Here is an 18,215-nt window from a genome sequence, read left to right on the forward strand (position 1 = left end):
AGAAGGGAGATCTAGAATCTGGAATAGATATGTAACAACTGTTAGTAGTGTATTTCCATGAGGTACTGATTAAAATTGATGTGAAGTGTACTCACTGTACACTCTATCCATCAATGTTAGTTACATAGTGTCTGCCTTTACCTAAGAGGTCACTAATGGCACCAGAAGAGCCTGTAGGATTCCATAGCATAAGTTCCTTAGCACTCCTTTAGAAGAGTCAGAGAATGAATAATTACATATTTGAAAATGGAACCTTCTTTTTTAATACCAGAAGAATTGATATACTGTGAGTCTAGCTGATGAACAATAAACAAGCATTTTTTCACTACCTTTTGGTATTTGTATAGTTGTGGTATATAATGTGAAAAGTGTACCCAACGGCGAACTTTTATAACCCCCTTTTATCCCTGTGACCTTTATACATACATTTTACATTTTTCAAAACTAAATATTTAATAAAAGTACCTGCAAATCAATAGTTGTTCAGCAGTTCCAAGAGCAGGTTCTATTTCACAGTTAATGGAAAATGATTACAGTATAAGGCAGTGTCCAGCTTATGAACACTACATACATATAAATGCCTTGTCAGACAGAAAAACAACAAGGGAACTAGAAGCTCAAATGCTCCTTTACCACTTCATAAAGTGTGGTTTGTAAGTTTAGGAACACTCACCATCATCCAGGAACTTGTTGAAAAGGCAGAACTGTAGGCATCTTCCAGACCTCTAGAATCAGAATCTGCATTTTAACAAGATTCCCAGGTGATCCTGTGTGCACATTTAAAACTTTGAGAAGCCCTGCTCTACTCTGCCCTGACTATGAGGAATTTAGAACACTTGGATAGTGCCACCTTATCAAGGAGAAGGGGTGCCATCATATATGAGCATAAACTCTGGAGGCAGACTGCTTTGCTTTGAATTCCAGCCCTAAAACTTACTGGTTGTGTATACAACCTCAGGTAAGTTACTTAACCCTTTCCACTATTAATTGTTAAATGAAACTAGTACTACCTCTCAAAGGCCTTGGTGAGAATTAAGTGAGTTTGAAATAGGCCATTTAGGACCATGTCTGCCCACAGTAACAAGTGGGTAAGTGTTGGCTGTTGTTGTCTCTTTCAATGTCATCCTCACCACCAAATGCAACAATAGTGGGGGACCCTACTTACCCTATTCATGTTTTGAGGAGATATGTCCTAACAGTTCATTCAAAGTGCATTTTTCCATAGAAACTGTAGTATAAATGGTGGTTGAGTGTCGTTTTAAAAAATAGTATTAGTACTGTACTTCTTGTACATTGTGCTTATGTGAAAGTAGAGATATGTTCCACCTCCAAGCACTTCAGCTCTTGGAGAATAGAACCTCTTGGTTAGTTGCAGACTGCCTATGTTAGGATTTTCAGTGAAGTCAACAATTTGGTGACTAAAGTAGACGTTGATGAAGAATCTTTGAAACATACTTGTTCTTCTATGTAGGGAGGAAAAGTAACTTAAGAAAATTTTGTGGCTCGGTGCCTGTGGCTCAAGTGGCTAAGGCGCCAGCCACATACACCTAAGGTGGCGGGTTTGAATCCCCAGCCCGGACCCGCCAAACAACAATGATGGCTGCAACCCAAAATGGCCAGGCCTTGTGGCGGGTGCCTGTGGTCCCAGCTACTTGGGAGGCTAAGGCAGGAGACTCGCTTGAGCCCAGGAGTTGGAAGTTGCTGTGAGCTGTGATGCCATAGCACTCTACCCAGGGGGACAGCTTGAGGCTCTGTCTCAAAAAAAAAAAAAAAAAAAAAAGAAAATTTTATAAATTTCTTCATTGTTTCTATTTTCCCTTCCTTACTTAATCATCTTGGGTTAGCTCAAGTGCTAGCTCAAATTCAATTAGAATTCCTTAAAATGTGTTTGTTATAAAAGTTGCTTTTTTGTGAAGCCAAGTAGTGGGGACTGACTTTTAATAATTTTTACTATACATCAGATTTACATAAATAAAAGGGAATGAACTAGAATGGCTAGTTTTTACTGCCTCTTCTTTTGCATAGTATAAAGTTGTGTGAAATAAGACTTTATTTTCAGCAATTTAGGATTGTTTTCCCCTGATTTTTCTCCTGGCTGAGATGAAAACTTAATCTGACATTAGACATAGAGCAGTGAAAAAAAGTTGCATAAATCCCTGGAGATGTGGAATGTGCTGATATCAGAGCTGATATTCTCCAAGGCCAGAATTCCTGAAAAAGGAAAAATTGCTTTTAAGTGGTAGGTCATTTTCTCACCTGCTTTGAAGCCTGCTGGGTTAAATATGAGAGTTCAAAGTAAGGGTAGCCAGCAAGCCAACTGAACTGGAATCTGATTCTGCTTATCTAAAGGAGCTTCTTTATTTAAGAGCAACACTGCCCTCTCCTTAGAGAACCAATCTTCATCTACTCTGCCCCCTTCATTTCTCTCTTGTAAGAAAAGCTTTCTTTTTAGTAAGGCCTGGGAGGGTGTTATCACAACAGTGAAAAGACTTAAAGATGTTCTTTGGGGATTTCACTAACTTACTGATGAATTCAGGCTTGTGGCATGTGACTTTAGTGCTTTGAATTCAGAAGTGGGTTTGAACGTAAATTCTCTATTTGAGTTTTAACTAATCAAGGCACCCTTTACAATGTTGATAAAAAAAAAGGGGGGGGGTGTCAAACATAAAGACAAAAATCAAAAAGATTCTCAAATAAATGTCCTGTTTTACTAAGGCAAAACTTTGTTGACATTTGTTTTACTGAATGCACATTGTAGCTGTGCTTGGGCGGGAATGGGCCCTGTTTCCACATATTTTTACTAATCTTTATGTGGGAAAATGTGGTTGGACATGCCAATGATGAATTTCTGAGCAACTCATAATTGGCTGGCTCCACTGTAACTAGGGCCTTACAATCTGCTTGATTAATTCTTTAAGGACTACATTAGCCAAGTTGTATGATTTCCAAAGATATAGAAGGTCAGATGTTACACTAACAAAGAACCTCTCTACAAAATATCTCACTGGGGTTTCTTTAGCCCCTTCCCAAAAATAATTAAAATTTTTCTTCCCAAATTGAAGTTTTTTTAAATAATAAGTGGATATAAATGCTAAGTGTCTTATAATGAATAGTCAGCAAAAGTTTAGAAGATTTGTTCACTACTCTCATAATTTTTTTCCAAAGTAAAGATCATCTTCAAAACTAAGGAAGCTGATAAACAATTATATGTTAATATAGACTAACGGGAAAATATGTGATTATTTTTATTTTTTGTATTATTGCAAAATTTTTATTTTTGAATTGCTTGCTTCTACCCTTTTCTTTTTATTTCAGGTGAATGTGAGGGCACAAATAATTAGGTTACAATATTTGCATTTGTTAGATAGAGTCCCTCTTATACTTGTGTCCTGGTTTATTTTTAAAGGTTCTAACCAGACCAGGCACATGCCTGTAATCCTAGCACTCTAGGAGGCTGAGACAGGTGGATTGCTTGAGCTCAGGAGTTCGAGGCCAGACTAAGAGCAAGACCTCATCTCTATTAAAAATAGAAAAAAACTGGCCGATGGTTGTGGCATATGCCTGTAGTTCCAGCTAGTTAGGAGGCTGAGGCAAGAGGATCACTGGAGCCCAAGAGATTGAGGTTGCTGTGAGCTATGACTCCACAGAATCTGCCCAGGGCAATAGAATGAGACTCTGTCTCAAATAAAAAAATAATGAAGCCTCTAATCAGTGACATGAAAATTATTCATGGGTGAAAGATCTTTATTTATATTCTCCATCTGACTTAATGCCAAAAACCTAGAATAGTTGTGTACCTCTCTCTCTTTTTTTTTTTTTTTGAGACAGTCTCTTGATGTCACCCTCGGTAGAGTGCTGTGGCATCTTTATTAAATACCTAGGGCTACATTCATAAATTAAACTGACATTTAAATAAATTTCTTCACTTTGTTTTTTAAACTTTTTTCTGAGACAAAGTCTCACCCTGTTGACAGGGCAAGAGTGCCATGGCATCAGCTTAGATCACAGCTTGTCTCAAATTCCTAGGCTCAAGTGATCCTCCTGCCTCAGCCTCTCAAGTAGATGGAACTGGAGGTACCTGCCACAACACTCAGCTAAGTTTTCTATTTTTAGTAGAGACAGGGTCTTTCTTTGCTCAGGCTAGTCTTAAACTCCTGACCTGAAGTGATCCTCCCATCTTGACATCCCAGAGTGCTAGGATTACAGAAATAAGCCACTATGCCTGACCACTCTTTACTTTGTTTAAAAATGGATTGTTTTTCTTTTTTTAGACAGGAGCCTCAAGCTATCCCCCTGGGTAGAGTGCTGTGACATCAGCACCTCCAACTCCTGGGCTCAAGCAAGTCTCCTCCCTCAGCCTCCCAAGTAGCTGGGACCACAGGCACCCACCACAACACCCAGCTATTTTTTGGTTACAGCCATCATTGTTTGGTGAGCCAGGCTGGATTCGAACCCGCCACCTTGGGTGTACATGGCTGGCACCTTAGCCACTTGAGCCACAGGCGCCGAGCCTAAAAATGGATTATTTTTCAAACCTGAGATTTCTTTAGTTCATAAGAACTGATACAGTTTTTAAAACTTTTAAATTGGCTCGGCGCCTATAGCTCAACCGGCTAAGGCGCCAGCCACGTACACCTAAGGTGGCGGGTTCAAATCCCCAGCCCAGACCCGCCAAACAACAATGACGGCTGCAACCAAAAAATAGCCGGGCGTTGTGGCGGGCGCCTGTGGTCCCAGCTACTTGGGAGGTGGAGGCAGGAGACTGGCTTGAGCCCAGGAGTTGGAGGTTGCTGTGAGCTGTAATGCCACGGCACTCTACCCAGGGGGACAGCTTGAGGCTCTGTCTCAAAAAAAAAAAAAAAACTTTTAAATTGTAGCTAGACTTATTTCTGTAAAATATTCTGTAACTGTGCTATTTACATAACAATGCACATCTGGGACATTTTTCAGAAACAATACAGAGAATAAAATGAGCCTGTTGTGTGACAGGTCAAAATTTTTTTTTTTTTTTTTTTAGACAGAGCCTCAAGCTATCCCCCTGGGTAGAGTGCCGTGGCATCACGCTCACAGCAACCTCCAACTCCTGGGCTCAAGTGAGTCTCCTGCCTCAGCCTCCCAAGCAGCTGGGACCACAGGCGCCCGCCACAACGCCTGGCCATTTTTTGGTTGCAGCTGTCATTGTTGTTTGGCGGGCCCGGGCTGGGGATTCGAACCCGCCACCTTAGGTGTATGTGGCTGGTGCCTTAGCCACTTGAGCCACAGGCGCCGAGCCCAAAATTTTTAAATGTTTACATTTTTGTACCATTGTTGGTGCTCCTAATGTCTTTTTATACTCTCTCTTAATGGTGAGAAACTAACCTAAAGTCTTTATTTTGGATAGTCTGACATATCCAATTTTGATTTTTTTTTTTTTATGAACTAGGATATTTGTATCAAGAAAAAAAATGCTCTCTGCTTCCTATAAGGGTATTTTTCATGTTTTATCCTCACTGTTTTCCATCAAAAAGAACAAGATGGAGAAAATTGTGGAGTTGCTAATAGTCTTCTTTGCCTAAATTCTCTAAGTACTAAATTCTTATTTTCAAAGGGGGAAAATAAAGAATGCAAGTTGGGAGAATATACTTTTTAATGCATGTCTATGTTCTTTCCCCAGGGTTTAATTCAGTTCTCAAGTTTGTGGAAAGCACCCTTTTCCTATTAACATGAACCTGTCGAGTATCAGATTCACGAAAGCCCTCCCTGAATTTGTTTGGCAGTATATTTAATCATCTTCCCCCACCGCCCCCAAAGTGAAAGTCTCAGTGCTAAAGTTTAGGACATCCTGTCACTAACTGCTACTACTATATTTATTGCTTAAATCATTACCACTTGAGGCACATGGGCTACTTAGCAGTTTTTGCTTAGATGTTGATGTAAATTGCTCATTCCAAACCTGTTACTCTATTGATATTACCATTCACATTAGGAAACATACTGATCTTTGTTTTAGAAAGCATCTTTATCTTTTGCAGACCTAGCACAGTCCTCTAAATGGAGAGAATAATGGGATACAGAAGAAAATTATAATCTTAAGAAACAGTTTTTAGCTTTTTTCATGAGTTTTGCCCTCTTCCCCTACCAATCAAATTTCTAATACTCAAAAGAACTACATAAGTAAGACTGCTTAATATATTATAATTCTAAACAAGAGTAACTTTAACTTTGTTAGTCCTTATCTTTTTTTGAGAGTTTATACTTACATTCTCATCTATTCTTACTAGAACCATTGGAGGACAGACTATATCCTGGATATCATGGATGGGAAGTGTGATTTTTCAAAGTTAAGTAACATAAGGCCAGGCACGCCTGTAAGCCCAGCACTCTGGGAGGCCGAGGCAGATGGAACTCTCAGGAGTTTGAGACCAGCCTGAGCAAAAGCAAGACCCTGTCTCTACTAAAAATAGACAAATTAGTCCGGTGTTGTAGTCCCAGCTAGTTGGGAGGCTGAGGCAAGAAAATCTCTTGAGCCCAAGAGTTTGAGGTTGCTATGAGCTATGACACCACAGCACTCTATCCAGAGAGACAAAGTGAGAGACTCTGTCTCAAAAAACAAAAAAAAACCTACGAAGTTAAGTGACATACCTAAAACTTCACAGTAGATATAAGGTAGCCTGCTACTTTTAGCCATGATAATTATTTTTGGTCTTTATCGTATAGCACATCACAACTTATACCAAAATAAGTACAAAAGAATAAATTTCGAATCAGATTCAGTAATGCTCAGGGAATCCAGAGTGATGAGTGATAATAGTCCAGTGGCTTGCTAGAGAAGTCTTCCTATGAGAATTTAATTTAAAGAAGAGTTTTAAATGAAGAGGCTGATGAGGATTGCCAGAAAAATAGAAAGGATACTTAGGTTGGAGAAATGCTTACTGCAAAGGCAAAGATATCAGTAGGCAAATAATCTACCTGGGGTAGCTCTTCTTGGTTTGATGAATTCTGGGGATTTAAAACAAAGAATGGGCATTTGCTTTTCTGTCTTTTGTTCCTCTTCTTGCTAGTTAGGTACTTAAGAAAGAACACTGTTTTGTCATTTACGTCACATATATTACTGCATGAAAGACTGTCTAACTACCTTAAAAGTACAATAATAACTAAAGCAGCTCTAGGCCCTGATTTGTAATGAATTGGGGGAATTTGATTGACTCAGAAATTGTACATCTAAAAGTTTTAATATAAGGTATAAAATGTATGTCTTTCAATGTCAGTATTCTTTCAAAATCCGAAGGAAAGTTTGTGAAGGATTATGGGCAAAGTTACACTGAACATAATAAACTTTTGGTCTGAAATAAAACGTGTCAAAATTTTTTTTCTTATTGCTAAATCTGGAATTTTAGGTAACAGATATACTGTGTTTCCCTGAAATAAGACCTACCCAAAAAATAAGCCCTAGCAGGATTTCTATGCATTTGTTAAATATAAGCCCTACCCCGATAATAAGACCTAGTGATGGGCATGGCTATGCAGCGTATCTGCATAGCCACACCATGCATTTTGGCATGGAGAGGAAGACATCCCCCGAAAATAAGCCCTAGTGTGTCTTCTTATGAAAAAATAAATATAAGACAGCGTCTTATTTAGGGGGAAATATGGTGCTTGTAGTAGTTGCATCAGTAGGTAGGAAACTTAGGTGTGTTCCTTAATGCTAATGTAATCTTAATAAAAGATTAGATTTTGCTGGGCATTGTGGTGGGCACCTGTAGTCCCAGCTACTGAGGAGGCTGAGGCAAGAGGATTGCTTGAGCCCAAGAGATTGAAGTTGCTGTGAGCTATGACGCCAGGGCATTCTACCGAGGGCAACAAAGTGAGATTCTGTCTCAAAAAAAAAAAAAAAAAAAAAGATTAGATTTTAATGGCATTTTGTTTGAATGTAAGGAAGAAATTATCTTTGTTCCATAATAATGTAAAGATTGTCTTAGGTCCGCCTTGACAGTAGCCAGCTTCAGAAAGACATGCTCTGTGATTCAGGTGATGCTCAGCAGATGAAAAGAACTGATTCAGAGAATTCAGATCACATAATCACCTGCTGGCCTCATCCTGTAATTTCAGATATTCTGGACATAAAACATGTATTTACTACTGTAAGTGCAGAAAAGGACTGTATTTCCAGTAAGCACCCTTGCACATGACCAGTGTGAAGTACAGGAAAAGAAGCAGTTTGGGAAATAATTTAAGGAGGAAACATATTCTCACACTCTTTGTTAGGAACATGCCCGCCCTTGTCTTCATCTATTCAATGTGCTGGAATCCCAATTTCTTTCTGGAGCCAGAGTTCCAGCTTTTACTCTCAGGTAGCAGGAGGTTTACAATTAAATTTTAATCCCTCAGTGTTGTTAGACTCCTATCTAGAGTACAGCCACAACTGTTCTTGGCAGGCAAATACATTGCTGTTTTTCCTTCAGTCACATTGAGATAAAAAAATGTTCTCTGGCTGGGGTGTGGATGAAGGCACTTAGCTAATCTTATACATAATTCATCCCTGGATGCTAGGGCACTCAAAAGTTGAAACTTTGCCCTCTGATAAAATTCAGCTGGATTTTTAATGTACTTGACTCTGATCCTTTTGAGGGTTTAGCCTGTATTGGGAGCTCAGGGATTCTAATTCAGTTAAGCCCTGGCTGTGAAGATTTTTCGTATTAACTTGCTCTTGGTGACTTTTCGCTACTATAATACCACTTTTACAAAACAAAATAAAAACTGCACTGGCCCATATGGTCCAGAGAGTCCTGGATACCCTGAAAAAAGTTTTCTTTCAATCAATATTGGCTTATTGAATGGGGGGGAGGGGACTCCAGTACGGCTTATCTTAATTTCTTCTCAAATTTTAGGTTAAGTGTCTCAGTGTTTTAAAATATGGTAATAATTGTTCTATAACTTATAGGAAGTCTTAGGGGTTTTGAATTCATTGGGTACCTTTTCAAAGTATAAAATACAATCCCTGGTCCCAAGCAGCTCATAGTCTAGTGGTAGAGGGTTTGAAACAGTCATGAAGATATACTAGTATAATGTACAGGCTACTGCCACAATAGATTAGTTCACCTTCAAATATTTATTCATTTGACTGGAAGTGACTGCTGAGTTATTTTCACATGACTTGCATGAGATATAGTGACCCCCAAAGTCAATCTAAGGCCAGGTGCAGTGGATCATGCTTATAATCCTAGCACTTAGGGAGGCCAAGGTGGATGGATTGCTTGAGCCCAGAAGTTCCAGACTAGCATGGGCAAAGCAATACCCCATCTCTATAAAAAATAATAAGAAAAATTAGTCAGACATAGGAGCACACATCTACAGTGCCAGTTACCCAGGAGGCTAAGGCAGAAGGGTCATGTGAGCACAGGAGTTTGAGATTGCAGTGAGCTATGATGGTGCCACTGCACTCTAGCCTAGGCAAAAGAGACTCTGTCTCAAAAAAAAAAAAATAGTATGTATATATGTACAGTATATGTATATATAGAGACTCATAGAGTACCCTTCCTTTTAAAAGAATTTATTGGTTTGAATTCCTTTAAGTTAAATAAGAAGATACATAGAAAGAGGTATCTTTAACTTTTTTCAAGTATGCAACGTGAAGTACTTTCATTTTTATACCTAACTGTCCAAGTTCATGTTTTTGTAAATAGTGGTTATGTATTATAATGCTTATAAAATGAAGAACTCTACAATTCAAAATATAAGACACATCTCACCTTAGATTTAGATAGTAATTTTCTTTTTTTTTTTTTTTTGAGACAGGAGTCTCAAGCTGTCCCTCTGGGTAGAGTGCCGTGGCATCTCAGCTCACAGCAACCTCCAACTCCTGGACTCAAGCGAGTCTTCTGCCTCTGCCTCCCAAGTAGCTGGGACCACAGGCGCCCGCCACAACACCTGGCCATTTTTTGGTTGCAGCCGTCATTGTTGTTTGGCGGGCCCGGGCTGGATTCAAACCCGCCACCTTGGGTGTATGTGGCTGGCGCCTTAGCCACTTGAGCCACAGGCGCCGAGCCTAGATAGTAATTTTCATAAGACAAATCCTCTGTGCTCTTGTCTTTCATCTTTTTTTATTTCCTTTCATTCCTAATAATGACATATGAATAAGGACTAAGGACCATCCTGGTTTTGAAAATAAAATAGTACGGTGACATTATGAAGCAGAGTGGAATAGTATGTGTTAGGACCAAAATTATTTGACTCTGTGGACATGTGAGAGAGAATAAAAAAGATCCACCCTGAACTCAACAGACCTCACTTGTTAATGTCAAAGTTGCATCTAGCTGTCACTGATTCTGAAAACAGGCATGTATCTTGTTAATTTAAAAACCAAATAAAAGGATATTGGGATAAAGGCACTAAAGTAAGGTTCCTTTGCCATTTCTTTCAAGCTGAATTTTGCTAATCAATTCTGCATCCTTAACAATTCTACCTCTTTACATGGGTAACCAACCACCAAGATTATTTTTAAGTAACTAAGAAATATTTCCTATCTTTATTAGGCTATCTCAATGAAGTAATAGGTACTAGCTGGATCACTGGAGATAGAACCTTAGAATACATATTTTAAAATAGGCATAGAATCTGTCCTTGAATTTATACAAATTAGGCATGCAATCAATAAATATGGCAAAATCATGAAAGCATACGAAGTAGAAGAGTAGGCCCAAGGTTGTACTAGAGGGTTGAAGGGTATGCTGATTTAACTCAGAGTCTTCTAGCAGAAGGAAGTAAGTAAGACTAGTTGAACGGTGAGTTGGAGGCAAAAGACTAGGGATCAGGCTTTGGAATTTACTTTTCAGGTGACTATTACTTCTCTAGCAATCTACCTGAGTTTGTTACACATAGTAGAATAAGCAGAAATTATTATTCTTTGAGTAGGTTAACAAAATATGCATCTCTGGATGGTAAGTTAGATTCATGATGGCATCTTCTAATTCAGAGGTCTGATTTATAGCACATTGGTAAGGAGGTACATTCATATTTCTGGAAGGTAGTTGGTTCACTCTGGTTCATTCATCTGCATTTCTATTCATACTAGTGACCATGTCTGCTAATATTAGGTCCCCAGAGAAAAACGTAAACTCCAGCTCTACTGAGTTCCCACAAAGTTACCATATACTCCAATAGGACTTGGTTGCAATTATGAACAGTTACTTAATTTTTGTTGTTGTTGTTGTTGTTGTTGTTGAACTTTTATCTTTCAGATGGCATAGACAGTAACCATATCTCTTATTTGGCCTCAAGTTCCATATTGAATTCTTTAAATTGCCTTTTGAGCAATAATTTTTCCCTTGTTACTTAACCAGTCATACAAGTTGAGACTTCTGGTCTCTATGTCTATTCTATAATAGGTGCTCTGGGAGAACAGATGAAAAATAATAAGTCAGTTAGATATTTTATGAGTATTGAAATCCTTTCCATTCAGAAATGTAAATAAAATAACCAGCATGAGCAATCAGCTTATGTCAGATTCCATGGGTTTATGTTACATAGGCAAATTATAGTGCAACCTGAAACATGCTTCTTAATGAATTCATAGTGCTGTCATAGTTGAACGTAAACCCTTGAGCTTTTCTTTAGTAAAGGGTTTCAGAAATCACCTTTTATAATCTGCTGAGGGGAGAGAGAAAACTAAGATGATACTAACAAATGCAATTGGTGTTTAGTGGCTACCTCCCATCACCAAATTGTGCCAGTTAAGTAAAGCAGAAACCCACAACACTGTTCACCTTTTGGCTCATTCAATGTGCATAGCAAAATACATATCACACTGGATGAGACCCACTATCCAATATTCTTTTTCTGAAAGTGTACCAGAGAATTACTGTGGAAGATGAGGATTTTCCTGTGGTTTTTATCCTGAGAAATTAGGGAAATCTGGTTAAGAAGTATGGCAGAAGCCCAGAAAAATAGCTGTTTTTACCTTCAGCAAATGCAAGAAGACAGATACGTAACTGGATAACATGAAATCAGAATTTGTCTCCTTCCTTGGCTGCTGCTTCCTATAGTATATGAGAGTTCTCTCCTTGTTCACTAGTGAATTTGTTTTGCAGTCTCTAATGCTCTTTGGCAGCTCTTCTATTCACTATGGTCTCAGATACAATGAATCTGCTGGCCACAAAAGTCCAATATTCCTAATAGAATAGAAGGGACCATTTCGGTTTTAAGGTTGGAAGTGCAGGAAAGAAGCATTTTCTATTTTAAATTATTCCCCTTTCACATTCGAATTTCTTAAGAGTTTGGTTTGATTTATGCCAGATTCTGGGCCAGTAAGACCACATTAATGCCTCATAGTTCTGAATAGGACATTTGATATCTCTTACTTAGTCCAGAATCTCCAATGCTATGGAGCTGTCGTTAGTGATATGTAGTATTTTGTTGAACTTTACAGTGTAGATCTCTTTTAGTTCCTGTATCTATAACCAGTGGACTCATCCTTGTGCTTTTCCATAGGTGTCCTGGTGTTTACTGACATAGATCAAGTCTGGGTACACACAGTCTTCTCACATTATTTAAGCCTTGATCTCAGCATGCTAATGTCTCTGTATTCTCCAGTGTATATAATGTGTACTTGCTTGAAATTCCTTATATATTGCTTGCACATTCTTCTAGGTTCAGCACATACCAGTTCCTTCTATTTAAAATGTCTGCCCCTGACTGCCCTCAGCAAGTTTGTAATAACCATTTAAAAATCCACCTCAAAAGTCGCCTCCTGTAGAACACCATCTCTGATTAATATTATTTATCTAATTCCTTTACTCTCAGACTTCTGTTTCCCAATTCATTAAAGTGTTTGCTTTGTAATTATTGCTTCTGTACGGTCACACGATAAGCATAATGATTCTAGGCATGATCTTCCTCCATCCCCTTGTCTTTACTTATTATACACAAACATTTTAAAGGCCTACTGATGACCTTTGCAATTTCCTCATAGTTCTAGTCACCTTCCATCCCGTTTCCCTTTACTTCATAGTTACATTCCTAGAGAAACAGGTCATGTGTTCAGGGCTTGGCCTCCACCTCAGCATGTGTGTGGCAGCCTGCTAAATAGATCCCTACCATTGGGAAGGATTTAACCCTCTGGTTTGACAACCTCTGCATTCTACCCCACTCAGACATGTCTAAGAAGTAGACATGAGACCAGAAATACACCTGGAGATGAGAGCAGGGAAATGTCCACTGAAAGCCAAGTTAGCTCTGTCCTTCCATTTTACACAAGACCTAAGAAGCTGCTGTTGTCAGCAGCTCACTCGACACTCTCCTACTCTTTTCCAGGAGTCAGGGTTAGTTTAAGAAAAAGCCTCTTGCTAGAAGCCATGACCTCGTACTTTTATCCCCTCCATCTGGTGTGTGGCCTCATGGGGCTATGCTGCTATGCAGGAGGTGAGCAATGGAATTCTTTAGATGATGACTTCTGAGCCCACATGTGGAGGCAGTGGGGGTGGGAAGCAGGGAGAGTAGTAAGAGCCAAGATCGATGGACCAAAAAAGAAGGCTTGCTCTGAGAGACGTCCTGACTATAGGTAGACTGTTTTCCTGAGATGTTCTTCCTCTAGCTGAAGCAGGGAGCTAGGCCAGGGAGCTTTAGCATCCCAGGTCTATGATTGATGAACATTATGTTCCTGCAGTTTTCCTTTCTGCCTTCACAGTTGGGGTGCAGGAGTGGGATATATAGGGTATGCAAGGGCTTATGTTGTCTCTAATGGAATGTGTTCCAGGATTGAGCAGGGAGGGATTCCCCTTGCACACACCCTCTCTTGGGGCTGCCTTTTCCTGCTGTCTTGCACCTAAACAGAATGAGGGTGGGAAGAAGGGTTTGAGAGCTGCAAAAGTTTTTGATAAATCAAAAATCTGTTGTCTGCCTCCTCTCTGCAGGGTAGATACTGCTTGACTTGTTGTAGATGAATTGCTAGTCTCAGCTAGAGGCCCAAGAACCTTTACTGAGCTATGGGTAAACATCTGGATTGGGATAGGATAGTTTCTCAGCACACTGGCATTCCCACTTCTTACTTTCCTAACCCAGGAGTTGATAGCATAAAGACTCAAAGGAGATTCTAATATAACTTTTTAAAAGTCCATACTTTAATAATTTCTTCTCATGACTTCTCATCACTACTCCACTCTGTCTACACATTTAACATCACTTTAAAAGAACTAAATAAAATTAAAACAAAAATTGTAATGCCTATCTGAAGGTGGGAAAGAGGAATAGAGAAAACTAGGAGCCAGAGCTGTTTAAATGTGGACTATGAGGTTTGGTGATCACATGGCAGTGGTAATGATAGTGGCAGAAACGGTAAAGGGGATTTGTTGATGAGGTTCAGAGGGCCTAGGATGGCTATTCCTTGTAAACTTTGCCCACATACACTCTTGTGGCAGTCCTGGGACTCCTATGGGGCTTGAATATTTTGTATCAATTTCTTTTTGAAGGTGCTGGGACTCTGGCACCCCCAACCCTGGGCATCCCCAGGCTTTGAGGACACTACACAGGATTTGAAGTCAGAAGACCTAGGTTTGCATTCTGGATGAGCCACTCACTGTCATGTGACCTTGGGCAAATCACTGAACTGCATCTGTAAGGTGACAGTAAACTCTACCTCACACAGTTGTTGTGAGGATTATATATATGCTAAAGCATTGTGCAAACAAAAAGCTCTGTATGAATGTTATTCTTGGGGAAGCTCAACCTTGTCAGACAGGACAACTGTGGATGAAATAGTCTTCCATTTCTTCTTCATTCAGCTTAGCCTTTCCATTTGGTCAGGGCTGCTTACAGGGGCTGGTGGGTTGAAGTAAAGTCACCAGATCTGGGTTTCTTTGGTCAAAGAGAGAACTTCTATGTTCAGCCGTTTCACCCGTGAGAAAAGGTAATTTTTAAGCCAGGATATTTTGGAGATGGAGGCTAAGAGGAGAATGCTTACCTTGCATTTAATCTAGAATTACTAAAACATCTTATGTAAATGAAGAACAGCCACAAAGATGCTCAGAGATAATTTAAGCCATAAATGGAAAAGTAGGAAAATTAGCTTATAAATTCTTTCTCCTTTCTATCCTTTTTACTTTTGGGGTCAGGGACAGGCATTTTACAGAAACCCCACTGGCTACGGCCTGAAACCTGCCAGTCACCCAAAGAGAAGAAGCTTCTGGGAAAGCTCAGTTCAATGGAGCAACTGTGACTTAGTTACCCTAATAAAGCTGTTGCTTCGTCTCTTCCAATGCTTCTTTCTTAAGATCATCCCTGGAATCCAAAGCTATCCTGTTTTCTAACCCAATAAGAATAAAAAACAACAGCAGGTCATGAGCAGCAGGCTTGGCAGTCACAGGAGACTGCCTGCCCCAGCACACGCAGCATATAGGGTGCACGTCTCACTCCCCAGCATGAACCAGCCTTGAGAAGTCCAGTCTCAGCTACTCAGCTCAGATGATAATTCTCCACCAGTGATTTCTTCTCTCTAGGCCCTTTCTACATTCTTCCCCAACTATCTCCCAAACCAAACAGTTACCTGCATGCTGATAATATTCCTTGGTTAGAGCTGGACTCTATTGGTATACTTTTTAAAGGACTGGATTATAATCTAGCTGCTTTTTTCTAATTTGGGGGAGAAGGGAATGGCTAGAACTATGCAGCCTGAGAGAAGCTGTATGTAGATCCATACATATGCACCTCATGTGTGTGAGCATATAACCTCACAGTTGTGTTCAGGCTGTCAAGGCAGGCAAAGGGTGGCTGGGTGTGGTGGCTCACGCCTGTAATCCTAGCACTCTGGGAAGCTGAGGCAGATGGATCAGTTGAGCTCAGGAGTTTGAGACCAGCCTGAGCAAGAATGAAACCCCAGCTCTACTAAAAATAGAAAAATTAGCCAGGTGTTGTAGCGGGCGCCTATAGCCCCACCTACTTGGGAAGCCAAGGCAGGAAGATCACTTGAACCCAGGAGTTTGAGGCTGCCATGATCTAGGCTGATGACATGGCACTCTAGCCTGGGCAACAGAGTGAGACTCTGTTTTTAGAAAATTAATAGGGCAGCGCCTGTGCCTCAGTGAGTAAGGTGCTGGCCCCATATACCGAAGGTGGCCAAGTCGAACCCAGCCCCAGCCAAATTGCAACAACAAAAATAGCAGGTGTTGTGGCGGGTGCCTGTAGTCCCAGCTACTCAGAAGGCTGAGGCAAGAATCGCTTAAGCCCAGGAGCTGGAGGTTGCTGTGAGCTATGACGCCACAGCACTCTACCGAGGGAGACAAAGTGAGACTCTGACTCAAAAAAAAAAGTAAGGCAAAGAGTGAAAAGGAAGCATCTTTTCTTGTTTTCCAACATTACTTCAAAGATGCCCAACCCCCAAAGTAGCAGGCAGTTCCCAAGTGGAGGGTGGGGGCAGAGGCCTCCACCAAGGCCATCAATAACCAGGTGTGAGGCACAGGTCTCTGTGTAATGTGAAGCTCTCCCGTATTTCATTTCTGCACCCAAGGGGCGGCTCTGCAGGATTGCTTACGGAGAGCTCTGTGTCTGGCACCTCTCTCCACAAGGCCCAGGCGCCCAGGGTCCCACCGACCTGCCCAGGAATGCACCGCATTGTTCTCTGGTGCTGTAATTTGGCTGCAGGAGCTAGGCTGAATGCCTCCCAGGGATAAGAAGCTACTCTCCCTGGTCCTCCCTTCTCCCCAGCTCCCTTGGGCTTTTGCCCTGAGACCACTGAGAGCGTTTAAATAAAAACCTCAGGAAGGCTAAGGGGGAAAATCCCCAGTCTTTCTATTATCTCTGTTAAGCCATGTAAAGACTCATGTCCTGAGTGGGTCTAAGAATTTGACAGAGACTTAGTGGTTGGTAAGGAAAGTGGGATAAGGGAAGTGGGAGAAACAGGGAGGAACAGAAATGAGGCAGTGAGTTAGACGTGTGAGACATTTTGCAAACAGACACACAGGGCCGGGGCAATGTTTGATTCTATTAATTAATCTAAAGTCCCTGATTTCATTTTTCCGGCATCACCCTAAGGAAGAGTGTGGATTAGTGCCATTATTCAGGGTTAGCAATAATAAAAGATGTCTTTTATCTTCAGAGCTAGGTTAAAGTAAGCATCTCACATTTACATAAGGCTACAGGCTGTGAAGCTGAGGTACTTCAGTCATGCACTTTCTCTAAAAGATTCTAAGATCTTTAACAGAGATCATCTCTTTTAAGTGAACTTTGTATCTAAACAGCGCTTACTGCAGTACATTCTACCTAAACATTTATTAGAAGTTAGAAGAAATGAGTACAACAGGAAGGCGTAGAAGAGCAGAGGACCTCAGACACTGCTGATGTGAGGAACAGACCTGTGGGAATGAGGACGATCAGAGCAGCCTGAAGTCACTAAACCCAGCCCTGACTGCACCAAATAAAGTTCTCATTTTGCTGCTGCTTCCAAATAAATTAGTTTCTGTTTGTATAGGGCAGAATGGACACCAGTTGTCTAAAGCCAATCGGAATGCAGAAGCCGGCTGAGGACTAAGAGGAAAACTTAACTGCTTGGCCAACATTCCTTCCTGGGGCCACAGAGCCTTTCTAGTGGAGCTCAGGTGGACACCCTTTCTCTTACCTACCTCACTTTTCAAATTTCTCATTCTCTAGGGAGCCTATTCTTCCCTTAACTATTTATAGGAAATTGCATCTTTATGAGTTAGAATTTGGAGCCCAGGAGAAAGCATTGAGCAGTATGAGATGCCAGAAGAGGCCCCCTTCTCTCCACAGGTGAGAGCCAAAAACCATAGAAAATAGGGCACAGGTAGATTTAACTCAGGTTGATTTTTCTGTGGAAGGCTTATGCCATCGCATGTCTTATGTGGTACCCTAGATGCTCAGGCTGAGACCTGAGACTATTCCCAGCAGCCTGGCATACAAGGGAGAACACTTTTGTAAATTCATTCAGCCCTATTCTTGAGTTCAGACTGATCATGACTCACTTACTCCCCCCTACCCCAAAGCTTTCCTCCTCTTAATCCCCGCTCGAGATGTCATCAGCTCTTCTCTTCCCCTCCTGTTTCCCCCTCCCTAATCCCACCTTTGGCTCATCAGTTACCCAGTTGACCCCACTCTGCAAGGAAGACATTCCCCTGGCCTGACTCACTCAGTCCCATTTCTCCACAGGCATCCCCTCACCACAGACCACAAGGGTTCTGACTAGCTCATGTTTTGTGTTAATGGTTGTGAAACCAGAGCAAATCCCCTCACCA

This window comes from Otolemur garnettii, unplaced genomic scaffold, assembly GCF_000181295.1.
Source record: "Otolemur garnettii isolate 467f Iridium unplaced genomic scaffold, OtoGar3 scaffold00073, whole genome shotgun sequence".
In the NCBI taxonomy this organism is placed as follows: Eukaryota; Metazoa; Chordata; class Mammalia; order Primates; family Galagidae; genus Otolemur; species Otolemur garnettii.